The sequence below is a fragment of the Palaemon carinicauda genome, chromosome 40 (assembly GCF_036898095.1).
Source record: "Palaemon carinicauda isolate YSFRI2023 chromosome 40, ASM3689809v2, whole genome shotgun sequence".
NCBI classification, from domain to species: Eukaryota; Metazoa; Arthropoda; class Malacostraca; order Decapoda; family Palaemonidae; genus Palaemon; species Palaemon carinicauda.
In genome coordinates this window covers 61,957,479-61,963,251 of record NC_090764.1, presented here as the reverse complement: position 1 = coordinate 61,963,251, position 5,773 = coordinate 61,957,479, and the positions used below count along the sequence as shown (strand labels likewise).

The following is a 5,773-nucleotide window of genomic DNA, read 5'->3' as shown; positions in this document are numbered from 1 at the left end:
GGCATTGCAACGTCTCTGGTGTTCAAAAAGAATTTTTCTGTGCACAGGTGTTGCAAGCGGGCGTGTGGAAGCGTCGGACGACCTTCACAGTCCACTACCTGAAAGACGTAACCCAAAGGAGCATGAAAACCTTTTCCATTGGTCCTGTGGTGGCTGTACAACATGTGATCTAATGCCTCAGGCTCCTTCATGGACAAGTAGCAGAGGGTTGAGGGCTGAGGTTACCCCCCCCCCCCCCCCCCCCCCCGAGAAAACAGCTCCGCAAGACCGAAGTATAGCTGACATCACCCCTCTGCAGGTGAAATTCATTTCCCTTGTGCATCCTGAGTATGAATAAATACTTTGTTAGGTCACCAATACCTCATGAGGGAGGGTATTGGATATGTTACAGAACTCATGCTTATCCTCGAGTTCCTACGTAAAGACAAGCCAAGAGTCTCTGTCATACAAGCTTCTGCAGGCTGCTATCATTGAGTTACCTTGTAACTACTTTGATTTTAGCGAGGGTAGGGTTCCTACTAATTAGATCAAAGATCAATTAGAGGGAACCCCGGGTCATGACCAAGGCCAGTTGGTAGAACTTCCTCCTTCCTAAGAGTAAGTCACCCTGTAAATAGTGAAGGTTTATATCTGTGTCGGAACAAATAACAAATTTGGAAATAATTTGTATTTTTCCTAACATACAAACCTGGAGCTATTTATACAGATTGGCCTGCCACCCTGTCCCCCTAGAAGTCCTGCCAGAAAGCAAAAGTGGTTACTCAACCGACAGGTGTGATTGAGCGGGGTAGCCAGTCTACCCTAACCCCCTCCCACTAACTAGCAGATGGGGTAATTATCCGTCACTAAAATTGTCTTGGCTGGTTTTCAGCATTGCCGAAAGTAACACCATATAAATAGCTCCAGGTTTTGTATGTTAGGAAAAATTCAAATTATTTCCAAATTTGTTATTTGTTCCGTAACCGAAATACAAACCACGCCATTTACATTGGGTTTACCTTTTAGCGCAGCTGAAATGGCGAGCCATTAGAATTTAACGAGGGTGTATTACCCCCCGCGCTAGTTAGCGGGGGGTAGGGGATTGGTAGCTAGCTACCCCTCCCCCCCTCACACACAGATGAATGCTCACTTTCACTTTTGGCTCGGACTGTGACAGACGTCTCTGTCTTGGTCCTCTCTTGGCAGCCATTGTTTGTTTTGTCTTTACTTAATCGCTTACTTTTCTTTTACTCAATATATATGTAAACATGTTTTCATGTTTGTATATATATTTGAGTATAGAAATCAGTAAGTTTCCTTTTCAGATTTGTGTGTGTAGTGTACGATTTCTACGTGGTGTCCTCGGCAGTTAGGCCACCCCGGCGTAATTTTATGGGTGGCGATCGAGTTTGACTCCGGTCTTTCTCTCTCTCTCTCTCTCTTGAGGTCGTTCACCCTTTTACTACGTGTTACTACGCCCTTGTAGCTTCCTTTCCGTGTGGGGGGGTTGCTACGCCGTACGTTTGTCTCAATTAGTTTATGAATCTAATTGTAGTTGTTTTTTTCAGCTTGTAGAACGATTCCTTTCGGGGTTTTCGTTCTTTCTTTAGTGTTCATTCATTTTTAAATTACATAGTTTCATAATTATAATTGTTATAATTCTGTTTTGGTTACAGCTCTCCTTCCGTGAGTGTAAGTGGTTGTGAGGGCACGTGCCTGTTGTGTAATTCTTGTTTCCTTTCCCTCGGGATTCCTTTTCGGAGCCTTCCCGGGGGAATGAATGTGTACTAATGATTTTTTATTTTTTTACAGTTACCGATCTAGTTCGTTTCTGTAATATGGCAACGGTGTGAGCTGTCTTGTTGAGGCCTGGAGATTCGGCTGTTGCTGCCTCCCCTCTTGTATTTTCGTCAGGGGCGTGTCTTCTTCTACTGGATTACTCCCGTGATGACGGACAGCTCTCCAGTTCATTTTAGAACTCTCAGGAGGCTTGCCTCCTTGGGCGGGTAACTTTCCTTCCGAGGGAAGTTTTTCCTGTCCAGGCTTGAGTTTTTCCCCTTTTGGGGGGTTCTTCTCTTGCCTTTTTTTTTTCGTGCGACTATGCTCTTGGTGCTGAGCGGTCACACCTGCAGTTTCGCTCAAGGGGCTGTGCAACTGCAGGAGCTCCTCTTCGGAGGATTGCTCCTTTTAGGTCACTGGCTGACCAGTCTCTTCTACGAAGTGTTTCTCTTTCGTTCGCGAGAGAGTACACTCATGGAGACTCCTCTTCGGAGGATTCTTCTGCTGCTGTTGCTGTTGGCCTCCCTCGCCGTAAGGCCCACCGTCTGCCTCGTCGTAAGGGCCTCTCATCTCTCTATAAGGGTGCTAAGAGGCGCCTTTTTGAATCTCCGTTTGCAGCCTACAACTCCTTTTTCTTGATCTTCCGCCTTGGTGCAGATGGACAGCAGTCTGATCTCGTCTTCCGACGGGCAACGGTCTTCCCGACGGACAACGGTCTTCCCGACGGACAACGGTCTTCCAACGGACATCAGTCTCCCGGCGGACAGGCTACGGTCTTCCGATGTACATCTGTCTCCCGACGGACAACATTCCCTTCGGGGCAAAGGGTTGCCTCCCACGGGGGTTCTTCCCTTGCGTGTCGGGGTTCCCCTGCGCGCCCTTCTGCTGTGTTCTCTCCTGCTCCTGCTCAGTGTTAGCGCACAGGCGCTCTCCTGCTCATCAACGCTTCCTGATCGCTAGCGCTCTCCTTTCGCCAGCGTTCTCCTGTTCGTCAGCGCTCTCATGATGATCATCCCTGCTGTTCCTGTTGGTTCCTGTTACGCGCCCTTTGCGCCTACGTTCGCCCTCGCGATCTAGAACTTTGGTTCAGGTCTGGGTCAAGGACTCTTCTTCTATGCGCAGGCTTCCACGCGTTGCCTTCTGCTCGTCAGCGATCATCAGCTTGCCAGCGATCACCTGCTCGCCAGCGCGCACAGGCGATTTTAGTATCGCCTACAGTATTCAACAGCGTTCTACACGTCTGCGATCTCCTGTTTCTCGGCGATCTCCGGATCGCCCGCGTGTGTTACAGCCGGCACGCCAACGTTCTCCAACACTTCTGAAGGAACATGGTTTGCCAGCTACTAGCTCGCAATCGCCCACCTGCGCATGCTGCTCGCCATCGCGCGATCTCCCACCTGCGGATGCTGCTCGCCATCGCGCGATCGCCCACGTGCGGATGCTGCTCGCCATGGGTACTTTCCTCCTCTCGAGCTCAGGCACCTTGGCCTTTCGTCGTTAAGTATCTAACTTGCGGACAAGCTCGATGTTGTACCATCTGGACGCGCTGACTGAGGGCTTCCCTCGGGTGTCTCATCTGTGGAGGTCGACGACATCAGACACCCTTCCATCCTTGAGAAGAGTTTGTTTGTGCCCAAGGACAGAGACTTAGACAGCGGCTGTGCGGAAGAAATCGACTTCCGTTTTCACTCCTCCAAGGCGCTTTCTTCCAGACTCTGCAGGGCGCTGTGCAGGGCTCCAGCGCCCTTTTCTTTCAACCACGTCAGCCTAAGTTATCGGCTACGACAACTGGGACAAGGTGTCCAATTGCGGTTTCCTCCTGTCAGGAACAGATGGCACGGGAGGCTCCCCCGGGGGGGCATAGTCCTAAAAGGAGCGGCAGAGTTCACGAACTCTAGGATTGCAGGTTTCTCGCTGGGAGGATGCTTAAGGTTACTCATCCGGATGACAGCTTCCCGATGCCCATTCTCGCACAATCTCTGTGATCAGCCAAGGATATCGCGCCTGCCGTCTCTGTCAGCGAATTCAGTGTCTCTGAACCTCTATGCCATAGCGTCGGCAAGAGTTGCCCGGTTGGGCAGAATGATCCATACCTCAGGCGAAGGTCCTCCATAGGATCATCGACGGCTTCACCCCCGGCCTCTTCAGTCGATCCTTTCTTGTAAGGAAGGATCTGAGAGGGGAGTTCCGTAGTCGACCTCTCAGCCCTGATCAAGTTTGTCGAATAAACTTCGCCCAGCGTAGAACAGCAGAATCGATCAGACTGGTAACGAGGCGACAGGACTCCTTAAACCCTGGATCGGAAGGACGGGTACTTTCAGTTTCCATTCCATCCATCTTCCAGGGAGCTCGTCGAATTCAGCCTAGACTGCAAGTATTCCTGCTTATGATGCAGTGTGGCTATCCCGCCGTGGCATAGCAGGTTTTTTTCCCCAGAGAACTCTCCCTGCTTTCCTCATGGCCGCTCAGGTGCAGGCTTCCGCCTCCTCTGCTTTTTGGAGGGCTGGTCAACTCCGGTAGGCTCGGGTTCGACCTTCTTCAGCGCCGGGACAAGCTTCCGGATGCTTACCATGAGTGTGGGTTCATGGTATTTTGCTTGGAGCCTTCTCTTCTTCTGCCTCAACATCTGGAGTATCTGGCCATGATATTGAGTCAACGGCCTTACCACGTTGGAAACCCCACTTCTCGTCCGTCCAGCGAGGTTAAGCAACGTCGGTTCTGGTCGGTACTTGGATGGGTGACCACCTGGGGACGCCAGATTCTGTTGCCACATCCTCCGAGCCTTCCTTTCAGTTGACTGTGGCAAGGCTGAGGAGAGTTGCAGTACCTGTTCTCAGTCAAGCAGAGCTTTCAGCCCTACCTTGGAACGTTTCCTAGTTCTCCTTTCCTCATTGACCCGTCTATAGTCCGAACGGTCGCCTCAGGATAAGTTCCATGTGGGGCGGTCCAAGTTCCGGTGGTTTCAGGCAACGTTTAACCGGACTTCCTGGCCCCTATGGGACCAGCGGAACTATTAGACCTGCAATGGGTGTTGACCTATGGAACCTCTTGAGGGTAGTGGATATTCTCGTCCTTTCCCCACATTCTTGATGCTGTTCTCGGACTCGTCAAAGGAAGGGGGGGGGGGCATGTTCCGGTCCAGGCCTATGGTCAAGACCTGAAGGATACCTCTCCATCATTCAGGCAGGCTTAGGGGCCGTAGTCTGGCCCCTCTACAGATCCTACAGCTCCTGCCGAGTCGCCCCGTGCGCGTCAACTTCATGATTCTGGCGTGTTCTAACCAGCAGGGGACGCATTTTCACACCTTCACATCTTGCAGTAGAGATACCGGGATGATTGAGATTATCTCAATACCACCATCGGCTCTCTCATTCCAGGCAGAGGAATGTTCTCTCCGACTATCCGAGCAGAGCCTCGTAGAGAGAGTGTACCTGGGGGTCTTTGACCTTGAGTAACCAGCAAGTCCTGGTCTGGGGGACCTGATCGCGACAGCTTGGAACCTCAAGCTTCCGCTGTTCTTCCCCCCAGTCTCAGACCCCGAGACTCTGGCAAGATGCATTCCGGTGATGGTGGGACAACTTCGACGCCTGCGTCTTCCCTCCTTTTTGTCTGTGGACAATGGGTCTCAACAAGACCAGGTTGTCTGTCAACCTTTCAATGGGAGAGCTCCACTGGGACTATGCGCAGAACGGTTTCTGGACCCTCTTCTTCCCCTGACGGAACTCCCGGGAGAGCTTCTCCCACGGCGCAGACTACTCAAACAACCACACTGCGACATCTCTCCCGAACCGGGGCGTCGCTTCGGCTTCATGCCTGGAGACACTACGCCTCCTCCTCAAGAAGAGACAACCCGCTACAGTCGCGGTACGGAGGTCGCGTCGTCTGCGATAGTCATCCGCAGGGGTCTTCCAGGCAAAGTGAAGAGTCTTCGGTGGTTGGTGCCGTGGGAGATATACCTCTTCCCTTGAGGCCTCTTTTCCAGCAATAACGGTCTTATTGCCTTTCGGCGGGAGGA

General features: G+C 51.7%; 1 pseudogene; it reads left to right on the top strand.

Moving 5' to 3' along the window:
* The first annotated feature begins 4,409 nt into the window (after positions 1-4,409).
* LOC137632097 (5S ribosomal RNA) lies at positions 4,410-4,528 on the top strand (annotated as a pseudogene).
* Positions 4,529-5,773: the final 1,245 nt, after the last annotated feature.